General features: G+C 40.5%; 1 protein-coding gene across 1 annotated transcript in view; it reads right to left on the reverse strand.

The window, feature by feature from the left end:
* TRIM9 (tripartite motif containing 9) overlaps positions 1 to 16,660 on the reverse strand; it is a 93,346-nt gene that overhangs the window by 75,891 nt on the left and 795 nt on the right. The window lies entirely within an intron of this gene.

The following is a 16,660-nucleotide window of genomic DNA, read 5'->3' on the forward strand; positions in this document are numbered from 1 at the left end:
TAGACCCAGGGTCGCATGTTATATGAAAAATGGACAGTGTATTTCTGTCTAAAGGTGAAAACTATTGCTATTATTCCTAGTCTATAGACTAAATATTAAATGTGCAAACCTTGCTACCTTGTTTGTAGCATCTGGTCCCTGAAGGCATTTCTTGAGCAATCCTAGATATATATATATATATGCTTTTTTTGTGTGTCTGGAACTGGAAAGTGGCCAGGACCATGATAGAAAACAATGAGTCAGAGATTCAGACAACGGGGACTGCCATAGAAGATAATGTTCATAATCTTGGGGAAAGTAATACTTTACACTTTGGGGCTAATGGGAAATATAGAATAAGAATCACATCACTTAAGAAAATGATGGCAAATAAACACCATCTTAAATGCCAAATCTGAAGTTGGTATTGGTTTCTCAAGGTGACATGTTCAGAATTCTGAGCTGTATTTGGGTTACATCTGGGCTCACTGGGGAAAAAGTGCCATGACTGATGGTGATGGCTGCCATGCTGTCTATCTGCCAATCCCGGCCTCAGTAACGTGAGGGAGCACCCTGAAGGGACAGCACAGAGACGAGGGGAGCAGAATGCACGGAAGGGGAACTTCCCCTTCTTCCCAGTTTTGCTCTGGGCTGCCCATGCTGTGGGCAGTGAAAAGGCACACACGGCAGGACAGGGCCAACCTGGGCTTTGGGGAAAATACGCCTGGACCTTCAGGAGGTCCTGGGAATGCCCCGATTCCGTCTGGAGTGTTTCAGGAAATTTCTTTCTTCTTGGGGAGACTTAACTCTTGCTCCTGAAATAGCAGTCTTCATACGTTATCTTATTTTATTACATGAGAAAAAATACTGAAGAAGAGTAAAGCAATTAGGCGTCTATGAAAGGCCTGTTTGGTATATTTGACCCACCATTAACCTCTGAAATAATAAACCATTCTTTAAGTTGTTGTTGTACTTTCTTGCCTTAGAATCAGTATGGATTAACAGATTGCACTCCCACATCTAAATGAGGATTTTAAAAAATTAAACATCTCGCACAATACATAGGAGAAATTCAATTTTCAGTGGACAAGGTTTAAATAAAAGACTGGTAGATAAGGAAGAAGGTCTTTCTACTGAAATAATGGGAAGGAAAAGAAGCCTTACCTCTGGAAACTTTTTGAAATTCATATTTCATGTGAAAGCAGGATTACCTTTTGAGGTTATTGAGGTTTCAAGTCATTTTTTTTTTCTTACAGACTACTCTTTCTTACTTTCATTTAGAAAGAATTGAATAGCTCTTTCTTACTTTCATTTTCAAAAGAGTTGTTCTCTTTTGAAAATGTATTTGCCTTTGCACAATTTGCTCTTATAAAACCATTCTCTCTAAATTGCTTTATATTTCAAAGTGAAGGTATGAAATATTCACAAAATATGATCAACACTTGATGGAGAGCAATGCATGGCATAGCAGAAGATCTGCATTGAGAAAAAATTACAAGAGAAAGCGGCGGGGGGGGGGGGGGGAATCTGTTCTAATCTGTTCTAATTAGTATCTCTGGCCCACACGAAAAAAGCAGCTTATTTCAGAATTAATTTTGTTTGTTTGTTTTTAGTATTTGTGGATAAAAAAGAAATTTAAAAGACAAGTGAGTAAGAAAAAACCAAACAACCCAATGGAAAAGTGGGCAAATGACTTATCAGACCACACAAAATGACCAACTTATGAAAACACTAGAGGCCCAGTGCACGAAATTTGTGCACTTGAGGGGGGGTTGCTCAGCCCAGATTGAGAGAGGGCGCAGGCCAGGCTGAGGGACCCCACTGGTGCACAATCAGGGCTGGGAGGGACGCGGGAGGTTGGCCAACCGGGGAGAGACTGTGGGAGGGCTCCAGAATGTGCCTGACCCATCTTGCTCAGTTCCAATCGACTGGACCCCAGCAGCTAGCTAACCTATCGGTTCGAGTGTCTGCCCCCTGGTGGTCAGTGCACATCATAGTGAGCAGTTGAGTGGCCTTAGCATATCATTAGCATAATACGCTTTGATTGGTTGAATGGCTGACCATACAACTGGACACTTAGCATATTAGGCTTTTATTATATAGGATGCTTACTTAATACCTGTGGTTATCACAGTACTATGATACCACTAGAGTAGCTGGTATTCTACACACTAGAATAGCTGAAATGAAAACCAAAAACACATACTAGCAAGTGTTGGTGAGAATGAGGAGTACTGCTGGTGGGAATGTACTATGGTACTATGACTCAGTGACACTGTTTGGCAGCATGTACTAATGCTGAGCTTATGCATATCTGGCCACCCAGGAATTCCCTTCCTTGGGGATACACCCAACAGAACTTGCTCCAAAGGACAAGTACTATGTTTACAGTTGCATTGCTCACAATAGCCAAAATCTGGAAACTGCCCAAATCCCACCCATGGTAAATGGATCAATTGTGGAATATTCCTAAAATGGAATACTATCAAATAATGAGAATGATCTAAACTACATGCAGTAACCTGAATGAGTCCAACAAACATAAAAGTGAGCAAAAGAAGCCATGCATAAGAGTGCACGCTGTATGACTGCATTCATGTGAAGTACAAAAGCAGGCAAGATTCATTTGCTGTTAGAAAGCAGGTGGCTGGGGGTGGAGACTGTTGATTGGAAGGGAGCATGAGGAGGGCTTCCAGGGGCTGATAATATTCTGTTTCTTGATTTAGTGCTAATTACACGGGTGTGACCAGTTTGTGAAAATTCATTGTGCTGTACATTCATAGTGTCTACACTAAAAATTTCTGTAATGTCATTTTTTTGCAGTTGCAGCCTTAAAGAATTTTAGAAATTATTTTAGAAAACGTAACAATCTGGCAGTCCCTCCTGTCTGACATAAAGCAACAGAGAGAAACAAGCTGTGGGGTGCTGGCGCTGGCTTGTCTTCACTCTCTTCCCAACCCCAAGGCCAGTGCCCTCACGTCGGGTCGCTTGAAGTCAGCCATGGCAAATGCTAAAAACCAGAGCTTTCCGTATTTCCCAGCACACTACTGAATAACAGCAGTCACAACCACAAAAACCCACACATCCATTTCTTTCTTTTTTTTTTTAAATTTCTTTATTGATTAAGGTGTCACATATTTGTCCTCATCCCCCCATTCCCATCCCACACCCCTCCCCATGGGTGCCCCAACCCTCTGTTGAACTTAAGCATTGGTTAGGCTCATAAGCATGCACACAAGACCTTTGGTTGATCTCTCCCCCCTCCCCCCACCCTCCCCTATCCTCCCTCTGAGGCCCGATAGTCCGATCGATGCCTCCTTGTTTCTGGTTCTGTTCTTGTTCATCAGTCTATGTTGTTCATCATTTCCCCTAGATGAGCGAAATCATGTGTCACTAGAGATATACTTATAAGAATTGAATGTGCGACGAGCAATAATAGTTATGCTGACAGGCAAATGAATCAGTCTGTAGTGAGTTTCTTTCTGGACCAACAGTTCTTTTGAGACCCAATATCAATGTCCACCAGTTCCTTATGAGTACATGTCGGCACTGACCCCTCAGCTCTGGATGGTGGACAAATGGTGGTAATGCAGGTCCGACTCCCTCTGGTTTGGTCTCGGCCGGACCCAGGGGCACGGCTTCACCCAGATCCAGGGGCCCACGGCCTCACCCGAACCCGGGACCCAGCCTTACCCGGATCCAGGGGCACACGGCCTCGCCCAGACCCAGGATTCAGCTTCACCCGGACCCAGGGGCGCATGGCCTCACCCGGACCCAGGGGCGCGTGGCCTCTCCCGGGCCCGAGATCCAGCCTCACCCGGATCCAGGGGCACACGGCCTCGCCCGGACCCGGGCTCCAGCTTCCCCCGGACCCAGGAGCACGTGGCCTCACCCGGACCCAGGGGCGCGTGGCCTCTCACACATCCATTTCTTCTGCATAAATAATAATCACTCGAAATGGAAGGAATTTGGCTTCAACATTAACATACATTACTCCTCTTAGAAGTTCAGCACCGAACTGGGCTCTTGCCCTGAAATAAGAAACTCCAGGCCAGGTTCACAGCTCAACTCAAGCTTCAGAATCCCCAGGATGAGGGAGTGAGAAGGCATGAGCATACTTACCCTTCGTTTTCACCTTTTATCTCTCTCAATCAAATGTCATTTTTCCTTTTAGAAAGTAAATGTCAAAAACAGCTTTTTCATTCCTTCTTGATCCCCCTCTGCCCCACCCTTTTCTTTCTCTGCAAGTAAAAGACAAGGAGTGTCATCTATAGACAAGGTCATTACAGATCCGCCAGTGGGTTGTTCCACTGGGGGTTTGCAAGCAGAGCTCAAAGCTGGGCAGCCTGTGCTCTTCTCTCCCCCCTTAGCTGCCTCCTGAGCTGTCAGCCTCCCTCCTACATGGCTCTGGAGCCCCTGGGGCACTTTCAAGGTCGGGGGTCAAATGAGGGGAATGAAAGATGCTGCAGCTACCTGGTCTATCTTCCTTTCATCACGAATTGTGAAAGCTCCAACTGAGAAACTTGAATCAGGAGGAAAATTAAAGTGTTTCTTACAAAGGCACAGGCAGCAGGTAGCAGACAGTTTTATCCAAGAAACTCTTGTCAGGAACTGGTCCAGAGAAACATCAATAAATCTAGGTCCCAATTAAACCTGCCACCGACAGGGACCTTAGTTCTCATCTAATTCTACATCCTTATTCTACACACGAGAAGGTGGAGGTCCTGAGGAGTCCAATAGGTTGCCCAAGAGGTAGACAATCACAACAGGGGCCTCTAACTCTGCATCTCCTTCTTTTTCTATTATACTTGGCCACCAGTATTCTAAATTCCCTGATGGACGTCCCCTCTCCCCCCACTCCATGTTAATGTTTCTGAAATTGGGAAGTACCTTACAATACTTTTAAAAACTTATGTTCCTTGTGTGTGTTTTTTCTAGGAAAAAAAATTAGAAACATGTTATTAACTTGTTGGCATCCTGGAATCTGGGCAATCTGATTTACAACAGATTTTTACATTTGGAGATACATACCAGTTTTTTTATATATTGAACATGTCTCTAGTACATGTGAAATACAATTGGTTTATGCGACGTTTTCAGGAACACATGCCCACGTCGGACTGCATTTTGGAAACATTTCTTAGCAGCTTGTTGCCTGTCACTTTTTTTTTCTTTCCATTTTTGCTGCCCTCCTTTAAGTCATGGCCTGAATTCCTTGCAAAGACCCAGAGGCGAGTGAGAGTCAGAAAGCCTTGGATCAGGCTCTGATGAGAAACAAATGGCACCACAGATGGCTGAGCTGTCCTAGCTCTCAAGACTGTGGCGGGGGGAGGCAGGGAGGGGTCTGATCTAGCTGAATTTCTCATTTCTCTTGGCCAACTTCTAACTCACCCAATGTGGTAGTTAATTTTATGTGTCAATCTGACTGGGTGCCCAGATATTTAACTAAATATTACTTCTGGATGTGTCTGAGAGGGTGTTTCTAGATGAGATTGGTATTTGAATTGGTAGACTGAGTAAAGCAGATTGCCCTCCCCGGAGTGGGCAGGCGTCATCCTAAACAGAAGGCCTGAACAGAACACAAAGGTGGAGGAAGATAGAATTGTTCTCTGTGCCTGCCCGCGTGAGCTGTGGGACATTGGTCTTCTCCTGCCCTCAGACTTGGAATTACACCATTGGCTCTCCTGGTGCCTGCTTGGGTCTCCAGCTTGCAGATGGCAGATCATGGGACTTCTCAGACCCCAAGTGCGTGAGCCAATTCCTTATAATAAAGCACATATAATAAATCCAGTCCTCATCACCACCCCAGGTCTAGGCAGACATTACCAGTCCCATTTAACAGATAACACTAGCACACATGAATCAGGCACTTATTCTGGCCAGGATCTGTTCCAAGGGCTTTGTGTTCCATTCCTTTCATCCTCACAACAATCCTTGGGGGTTGGTCTGATTATTATGTCCATTTTACAGATGAGAAAACCAAGGCACAGAGAGGTCAAGGGATTCACCCAGGTTCACACAGCTAAGTGATGAAAATGTCAGGGATCAAACCCAGGCATCTGCCTCAAGGCCCATGTCCTAAACCCTTCCACTGTGATGCCTGAATTATAGTAGACCCAGGAAGAGAACCCAGCTTTTCTGACCCTATACCAGTAAGCTACACAATACCATGCCGGCAATCCCCACCAAAGCTTCATTATGAAAAGGCCTCTTCCGCTGGGCTCTAGGCCTTTGGCCCTCACTCTCATTTTAGTGCTTGCTATAAAACGGCTTAACCAGAGACTAGTTTTTGCATTTCTGCCATGTTCATTCTATTTCCTGTTTCTCCTATTTTATTGTTTGTTCCTTGAATCCCTGCTATGCATCTCAGATTCTCCTAGCTTATATATGTGTCAAAATGCTGTCATCATTTGCTCTCAGCCAACAAAGCATTGATGTGGCAACTTCACAATGGCATACATGATCAGTTGCTTTTAGGAGCAGGGAGGAAGGAGTCTCATTTCCTGTAGGTGTCATGGTTACCTTGTTGGGTATTTTAAAGTTTGAGGTAAGGTGATCATGAGTTATCAGACTTAAGTCCTGGCCCTCAGTCTCAGCTTCAACATGGACACTGTGCTCCTAACTCACTTCTAATGATCCCCACTGTTAAGTCAAAGAAAGAGTTCTTGGTGGACAAGACACTGATATGAAGTCACATCTCATAGCGCAGTTTACACAGCAAATCTTGTCCCAGCAACAGTTGTTCCATGACCTTGGTTTTAATATGTTATAAGAACCAGTTCTTCTCAGAGGCACTTGGGAATTAAAGTAGTCACACACCATTATCTGTGTAACCATTATTTAGTCTTCTTTTTGGGCATATAAAAGTGCTTTGTTTATGTGATCAAACTGGAAATCTCCCTTACTGTGTGGATTTCCCCAGTTGAGCAGCTGGATAAAACCAAAGCTTAGTACCAGCTAAACAGCCAGTGGCCTCATGCTACACCATTTGTATCCTGAGTCTGAATCAACAGTAAGGGCCTCACCCAGTCCACACTGGGCCTTGAGGTAGTTACAATGAGTTGGAGCTTTGAATACAGATCATATAAATGCCTGGGAAGATTAAAGAACACTATGACAGGAAGGAATGCAATGGGTTTAATATACCAATGATAAATATGATTTAATCCCTGAAGAAAATTAGATGATGTAAACAAATACTAAATGAAATTAATTTTCAAGTCTAATATTTATGCAAATTTTTATACCAATCCCTTCAGACATACTAGTTTTAAAATGTCTCTAAAAACACCGGGCTATTTTTTATGGCTATATCTCACAATAATAACCTTTTGTACATAAAATTTTAGAAAACTTAATAATTGACCATAACCCAAAAGCTGTAACAACATGCAAATTAATAACATAAATGGTGAATTGATGATTTTGTCCTCATAAAAGTAAATAGAAGCTTGAGGGACTAAAACTATAATATAATTGAACTATTTGGCTCCACTCAGAAGAGAGTAATTGACCAGTCTTTGGCTAGCCTCCAAATTGGGTAATAATCTTCTGCCTACTAAATCATTCCTTCCCTGTTTTGTATATTAAATTTATAAATTATCCTGTACTTCCTGCTCTCAGTGTAAGCAGAGCTTCCAAGTTCTACTATATATCCATCATCTTTCATTTCAGTGGTGGCTTTTTGTCAATGGATTCTGTGTTTGTATTTAGTTAAATCATTTTATGGCATGTTTCAAAAGAAAAGAGTTACGTGAGTGCCTTTTTATACAACCCAGATATGTGTATCCTCTTATTTTAACATTACAGGTGACCAGCCAAGTACATTACACTAATCTACTGTTGGGATCAGTGCCCACCCTGAAGTTGCTGCCCACAAGGTATGATTGGAGGAGCTGTCAGCACTGGGACCTTCCCTGGGAGGGAAGTCAGGGCTGGGAAAGCCAGTGTTAGGCTGGAGGCAGAAGGTGCACAAGCCAGGTGGACTGGGCAGTGACACTCCCCAGAAGTTGCAGGTCAAGGTTCTAGAGCTGGATGAGAAGACCAGACACACACTGGTCAGAATAAGGCATGGAGATGATCAGGAAAGAAGGCTCATACATTGGAACCAAATCTGGGCTCAAAGACAGAAGATTCACAGGAGACCACAGGCCAGAAGAAAAGAAGGGAGTACTAGTGGTCAGTAAGGAGCCAACAAAGCTGGCAAGTAGTGCACCAGGAGGGCAGAGGAGCAGCGGGAGGCTCTCTTTTGCTTCATCCATAAACTTCTTTGTACGTTTGGCTTGAGCAGTAGCCAGCCGGTCAGCCAATGCAAGGGGATAGCTGTGCTGCATTGCAGCAGTTCCCCATGTAAGGGACAAAGCAAAACCTCATCTCTACGGATTTCTCCTTTTCCATCCTCGTGCTCTAACTCCTACCATCAGAGGGATCCTTTGAGCAAAGGCACTATCTATTAAAAGCCAATGTTAAAAAAGTGAGACCTTACTTATAACGAGGAACATTATAACTCAATAGTATAGACATATGTACTATGCCCTAAAGAGAGAATAACAAGGGAAAGGTAAACTTTGACAGTTGTGGTCAGGACTATAGAAGAAAACCTGTGATTACTGTTGTCTGGGGGCATAGGAGAGCCTCTAAAAGAGAGAATCAGTGTTTCAATTGAGTTTTATTGAACACACACACACACACACACACACACACACACACACACGCCACTGAAAATAGGTACTTGGATCTTCTTAATTCCTAATACAAGTTCTAAGAAATAAAAGTTTTTTTGATAATATATACTGTGTGTCTTTGGTGATTTACTGAAGTGTTCTGGGATTTATATTTCTGACTTTGGAGGGGGTTGGGCAAATGATCTGAAAGATCCAGTGTCCTTTCTATCCATTCATAACTCTTAAATGTAGCAGAGAAGCCACCATCTTGACACCCTACAGTGAGTTATTTGGATACCATATTGGTAGTAACAGAAATCATAGCCCCGCTGGGACTTGATAATATTGTATTTCATTATCAAAGTCAGAAGTGGGACTAGAGGTAAGGAGGAAGCTTATTACCATATCCATGACTTTGATAACTAAATTATTTCCCCCTCCTGCTTTTGGACTTTTCCATGTTTTCTATTTGTCAGGAGCCAATCCTTATAGGGCTTATGCAAGTTCTGCCCCAGAACTGGCTAATAAAGGTTTGTGGGCAAGGAATTATCAGTAGGTGCTGGTGGGCCAGTCTTGACAAGTTTTCCCTCATGCTCAGCTCTATGTCTGTTTTTATTTCCTGTAAGTATCTCCAAGGGATAAGAGGCTCACATCTCTGTCCCTTAAATTTTATAAATGAGTAAGTGCCCAGAATATGAAAAGAACTCTTAGAACTCAACAATAAAAGAGAAGTAACCCGCCCTAGCTGGTTTGGCTCGGTGGATAGAGCATGGGCATGCGAACTGAACGGTCTTGGGTTCAATTCCAGTCAAGGGCACATGCCTGGGTTGTGGGCTTGATCCCCAGTAGGGGGTGTGCAGAAGGCAGCCAATCAATGATTCTTTCTCGCATCATTGATGTTTCTATCTCTCTCTCCCTCTCATTTCCTCTCTGAAATCAATAAAAATATATTTTAAAAAAGAGAAGTAACCCAATTTAAAATGGGCAAAGGATTTGAATAGACATTTCTCTAAAAAAATATATAAAAATAGCTAACAAGCACATGAAAAGATGCTCTATATCACTAGTCACTGGAATCAAAGCCACAATGAGATACCACTTCACATCCATTAGGGTGACTCTAGTAAAAAAGACCAACAATAACTAGTATTGGGGAGGATATGGAGAAATTGGAACCCTGATACATTGCTAGCACAAATGTAAGATTGTACAGCCTTTTGGAAAACAAGAATCAAGGACGTTCTCAATGTTAGAAGCATTAAAATTATCTTTGCTTTATGGTTTTAAAAATTCATGTAAAATATTTATGTGCTGATTTGCCAATTAATACCAAAAGTTTTAGTAATATGTTTTCCCACAAATTTATTATATGCAGTGACCAGAGGAATCAGAAATCCATGTCCCAGTCCAGGAGTAAAGGTGCCACTTTTGAACTGTAAGGAAATGGTAGTTACATTCTATATCCTTATTGTGCTGGTTGAAGCCAGCTTGGAAATCTGTGCTTATATAAGTCTCCATATCCTACATTTCTTGATTCTCAAAGGGGAAAGTAGAGAAAATTGTATTTAATACTGAATAATGTTTTAAATTCCACCAATGTCAGATTCGCTTCCATAAGGGGAGAAGATAGCCATATAGCACAAGTTGAATGTAAACATCAAGCTTCTTCATACTGCACTGATTGTGTGCTGAAAGGTGTTTATCATATTTCTTTTCTAAGTCTTGGCCGGATGATTGATGGTCAATAAAATCAATACGACTGCTTGTTAAAAGCACCACAGATTTCTCTGTGCCATGTAAGATTTATTAGATTGGATGGAAGTCCAATTTTACACTTGATTTTATGTTACTAATGCTCTTGGGATAACATGTGGGGGGTGTGGGTTTGGCATACGTTACGCTATTTCATCAATTTCATATATTGGTGTATCTGGGTTATGGCATGAATATCTCTATGCAAAAACTACTACATAGTGTACTACACACATCTACAGTAAAATCACTTGGTTATTTGTACTGATGGAAAGAAATTGAAGTACTGATGATCAAAAATGGTAGAGTATGTTATAGAGTCATTTCCCTTTGGCTTTTGATGAGTTGTAATTACAACTGAACCTGTGTATATTTAACTTGCCAAGCATTTGCTCCCTACAAAATAAAAAAGCCTTATTAGGTAGAAACTGTTTAACTTCTGATATTCACATTTGTTTCTCTTGGCAACCTGCCTTGTTCATAGACTAAGTAATGGTTTACACCAGTGGTTGGCAAACTGTGGCTCGCGAGCCACATGCGGCTCTTTGGCCCCTTGAGTGTGGCTCTTCCACAAAACACCACGTGCAGGCGTGCACGTACAGTGCGATTGAAACTTTGTGGCCCATGCGCAGAAGTCGGTTTTTGGCTCTCAAAAGAAATTTCAATCATTGTACTGTTGATATTTGGCTCTGTTGACTAATGAGTTTGCTGACAACTGGTTTAGACTGATGACACCATGGTCAGAGGAGTATGGCCCTACCACAGGCTGGTACTGTTACATGGGAGAGAGTGGTAAGTATTTGGTGTCCAACAGTTGCTTCTAAAACTGCAAGCTGCAAGCAAAATAAGGGTGAAAAGAGGATAAACAAAAATCTCAAAAAAAGCTGAAGTGATGCTCTCTGGCTGGATAATCAGCTTCACATGAACAAATCAGCGGTAGACGAGAATTAACTGGCTAATGACAGAGGTGGCTATTCCCACACCACACAACAATGTTGAGCATTCTACTTCCCATGCTAATTCTTTAAGAAATAGTTCCTTCTTTGATCAGAACTAATAGTACAAAACATGCAAGGCTTATAAGGATCAATGTTATCTGGCAGTGCTTAAGTTCATTTTTAAACAATAGGCTTTTCCAGTTCATAGATTCCTTTAAATATTATGGTAAAAGGCAGGTTAGGCATATATTCTTGAAGAGGAATACATGTATTTTCTTTCAACCACCTTTGCAAAAGGTACAAGAGAAAAACTGAAAGTGAGTATAAAGCAGATACCTGCTTACAGGTTTAAACATCTTTTTATGTTTTTGCAGATAAACTTATAAATGTTTTTGGTCTGCAGAGATAAAGATATTTAAAATGCCAAAACACACACACAATACACAAAAAAACCATCCTCTACTTATTCTTTTGTCATTTCTGTCTAAGAAAAAAAACAAACAAAAACTAACCTATAGTTTTTGGTGCCCTCTTAAGTCTTGTACCTGTCTTCTGCACCCACCTAACCAAAGGGGCGGAGCCAGGACCCAGATGTCATCAGTAAACACCTGACTCAAGTTGAGCTAATTGGATTTTTTCTCTAAACTTGAAAATGTGAACTAAGAGACACTAGTCAGTGCAGACTTGAACTGAAATATCGTGCTAATCAGGCTGGAGGAGTCACGTAGGGCCTCACGCAAGCTAAGAAGGCCGAGAGAGAGAGAGAGAGAGAGAGAGAGAGAGAGAGAGAGATGATATTATTTGTTCAAAATATTCTCTGCCCACCTCTACAGAACTCTTCTCTTGTGCCTCTCTCTGTTAGAAGAGTGTATTTCCTGCACCACAAACATCAGGTTGGGCCACATGACCTGTTTGAGCCAATGGACTGTAAGGAAAGTGCCATGTCACATCTGAGTAGGAGAGTAGGATCTTTAAGTGCCATTGAGTGGTTCTGCTTTGTTCTCTTTCCTCTGCCATAAGTTTGGCATATCTCAAATACACTCTTTCAGCCTAAGTCCAAGAATAAGGAGGAGGCGGAGGAGGAGGAGGAGGAGGAGGAGGAGGAGGAGGAGGAGGAGGAGGAGGAGGCCACAGCTGAGTCTCAGTGGGCATTGACATGAGTAAGAAATTACATGCTGTTGTAATTCACTGAGATTTGGAAATTGTTTGTGACTGCAGCATAACTTAGTCCAAACTGATGAATATGGAGAGTGAACTTAGTTTCCAGCTTTCTAGTTCCATTCTCTCTGTGAGTTGATTTTGTTTCATTTCCCATGAATTCCTCTGAGATCACCTAAGTGGGTTTATAACCATCAATCCCTCATGAAACTGACAAAAATGATATTATTTAGAACTATTTCATTCTTAAACATTTGTCTTGCAATGAATCTTATCCTGTGTGCCAAGGTTCAGTTATATGCATACACACACTTTGAGAAGTGTTTAGGGAGAGAAGTGCAATTTATTATACTCATGGTAAAGGTAAATTTTGTCTGTGCATTATCTTATTACTTAACTAGAGGCCCGATGCATGAAAATTCATGCAAGAGTAGGCCTTCTTCCCCGCCGGCTGCCAGCACTGGCTTCCCAACAGCACCCGGGACCCAGGCTGCCTTCCCTCCGGCCCCGGCTTCGGCAGAAAGGATGTTCAAAATGACGTCCAGAAGACGTCCAGTCTAATTAGCATATTACCATTTTATTATTATAGATAACAGATGGCTGTGATCATTTTCTCTTACTTTATGCATAGTGTGATTTGACCCTGAATTCCAATTAATAGCATATTTTCGTGGCATATATAGGAAGAACAATTTATAATACTTCAATGTAATAATAATATCTTCACTGGAGAATCTGAAAAAAAAATAACCTGAGTCATATCAGTTATCATTTTTAGCTTCATTATTGAAAAACAAGATACCTTCATTTAATATACAAATAAACCTTTATATAGCATTCTTATTCCCTGAGCTTAACTCAACTGAATTTTCTCTCTGGACCTATAATGATGTAGTTCACTCTTTTATGCCACCATCCAGACTTTGTACTACACTCTATGTTCTGGAAGGAGCAAGCAAAGTACTCCAAGCTGGGGGGTGAGATTTTTATGTAGTAGTTGTTGACTAGTGAGACAATAACTTCTGTTTTATTAAAAAACCTTCTCCTGGGTCAAACTGAAATTAGTAAGTTATAAACATTTTTTTTTTCAAAATACCTCCACAATATAGTTTTAGCTCCTTTGCATCTTTGTGGGTAGGAAGCCAAGAGAGGTTATAAGGCTTGCTTTATGTTACCAGCAAGTAAGTGGTAACATCAGCTCTGGAACCCAGATCTCCTGTTATCTAGTTCTTTCCATTACGTCTCAGTACAAGGAGGAAAATTTTGTTTGTTTGTAACAGTCTCCTTCATGCCTTTAAGAATGTTTACATTGCACACAGAATGTTCTGATTGGACTAGAAGTAAACTTTTAAAAATTAAAAAACATGAACATATGCTACCTGTTACATTTACCACGGTAATGCCTTAGATTATATTGTGTTTACCGCTGATATATAGTTAACTGAATATCATTTTAGTTACATTAAGTAACACATTTTCCTACTTGACGAGATGTCACCATACTGCAAAGCAGATATCCCCCTCCAAATACTTTGAAAAGCAAAGCATAACAACTGACAGTTTATTTTAAAATGTTGTAAATTGCAAATCATCATCAACAACAACAAAAAAGAAGATAGAAATAACATTTGAGACAAGATTCAGAATAAATGAATAGTCAGTGTTGAGGATGCAAAGAAAAAGTAAATCCTTGCTCAACAGCATAAACACAAAACTGGTCACAAATATATCACTGATTCAATAATTGATAAAACACATCAGGAATTCAAGAATAATGTTAGATTTAGGAATGTGAATTGCTAAAAATTACAAAGTAATAATAATGATCACAATGATCTATTTGAAAGTATCTACAAAATGATTTGTTTTGTGTGTGTAGCAATACTTTATACCAACCTAAGTTGGATAAAGGAACATAACAAGTGCTAATACTAAATAAAAACCAATAGCAGATATTTATCTTATAATGTCTCTTCTTGCATTGCAATTTTTCATGGATTTTGAAAGTCATATATATCTGAAAAGTATTTTAATTTGGTCAATTGACAACTAATATATTTTAACTAGTTTTTAAAACTACTTAAAAATAACTTCAGTTATTTTTTCTTAAGATAATGACTTAGTGCCCAAGGAAAATATTTATCACTAGAGGCCCGGTGCATGAAATTCATGCAAGGGGCTCGGCCCTTGCAGCCATGGCGACTTGCCTTTGCCCTCACAGCCCTGGCTTCACCTGGAAGGTCGTCCGAAGGACGTCTGGAAGGTCGTTTGGCTGTCCAATCTAATGAGCATATTACGCTTTTATTATTATAGATAAGATTTCTTTTATCATTAGAAATGGCTAATTAAGATGGTAGACTGTTAATGAAAACTTTCGGGTCTAGTAATCACCTGTGTAGAGAACTAATTGTCCAAATTTGGGAGAATTAGTTAGTGTAAATCTTTGCTCTTTTATGTCTTAAAGAGCATAAAAATTCCAGCCCATGAGCTTTTTGTGAGGATAGAGGTATCATTCATTATATGAGAAAGATCAAGCATTAACACATTAACTACCCTATTAAACAGATAACATGGAGGAGTAATGTTTGTTGTTCATCAACAGATGGTAAGTGAATGTTTAAATCTGTCATCCTTTTTTCTTATTTTTTCTTGGCAGTTTAATAATCCTGATATTGACTGACCAAATTTATACCTATTTACTATTTTGGAAAAAATCTGCATAAGATTAGAGAAGAAATTATCTTTAAAAACAAACAAACCAACATTCGCTTCTTAGCCTATTTAAATCTCAAGGGCTTTAACATTATTCTTTTTTTAACAGGCATCTAAATTTCAATCCAGTCCATATCACAGAGTCTACTCACAGCTTCCCATTACTGATAAAACAAATGGTTTAACAATTAAAATATGCATGGGGCTAGACAGATTTAAAGGTTGGTGGTTTTTTTGTTTTGTTTTGTTTTGTTTTTTAAGTCTTAATGGATAAAATACTTTAGGCTCTTGTTCACAGAAAAATAATGCTATTGTTTGACCATCCTAATTAGTGTGTGGCTCAAAGTTCTTTTTTTCCAGATAGGGTGATTAATTTCTTAGTTCCAAGGATAGAAAGGCAATTCAACATAGCAGTTTAACAGTGAATGCACAAAATTAAATAAAAACTGACTGTGAACTAAATTTTTGAAAACACTCAAAATTGTCATTTAAAAACATTTAAATTGGAGCATTTTCAAAATAATGGCATGTGTCTATGGAGCTCAAATTTGTGCTGAATTAGATCTCCAGCAAAACTAATATTGTTTAATAGGTTATATGTGAGAACACAAATGACTGTAAATGTGGTTTGTGTGCAATTAATATTGAGTTGAGAAACCCTCCCTGATTGCTGAAAGTGGTGTTTTGTGTTTTTTTTTCATTCTGTAAATAAAATATCAATGGCCTCTCTCAAAGGCCAGCCCTAAGGAATGCTGGGAAATCCTGAGTGGGGGCATAGCTGAGGGGACTGAGCACCATCTTTAGGCCCTGCCTTATCCTTGGGCTTGCAATTCAATGATGTGAAGAAACCCTCCTACAACAATCTGGACCCCTGCCCTGCCCTCCCCTCCCCTCCACACCCCGACTGAATGGACTACTTAAAAAGTAGAAGTCAAATTTATGTACATCTCAAGAATGGTTCCCTTCCTTCCAAGCTCTGTGGACATAACATTATAAAGATCTCTTTCCTCTTTAAAAAAAAATTATTTTTATTGATTTCAGAGAGGAAGGGAGAGGGAGAAAGAGATAGAAACATAAATGAGAGAGAATCATTGATTGGCTGCCTCCTGCACACCCTCACTGGGATTGAGTCCACAACCTGGGCATGTGCCCTTGACTGGAAAGGAAACTGGGACCCTTCAGTCCGCAGGCCGAGGCTCTATCCACTGAGCCAAACCGGCTAGGGCAGATCTCTTTCCTCTTGAAGCTTATTCTCTAGTGTATGGGGATGGAGGGAGAGGAGGGAAGCAATAGACATACAAAAAGAACATAATTAAAACATATAGTATGCCAGATAGTGATAATTTCTATTGAGAAAAATTAAGTAGGAAGGAAACTAAAGGATGTCTGAGATGGATGGCAGCAATTGTGGTCAGGAAGATCTCCCAGCAAAGGTGACATCTGAGCAAAGATCTGAAG

The sequence above is a fragment of the Cnephaeus nilssonii genome, assembly GCF_951640355.1.
Source record: "Cnephaeus nilssonii genome assembly, chromosome: 4".
Lineage (NCBI taxonomy): Eukaryota > Metazoa > Chordata > Mammalia > Chiroptera > Vespertilionidae > Cnephaeus > Cnephaeus nilssonii.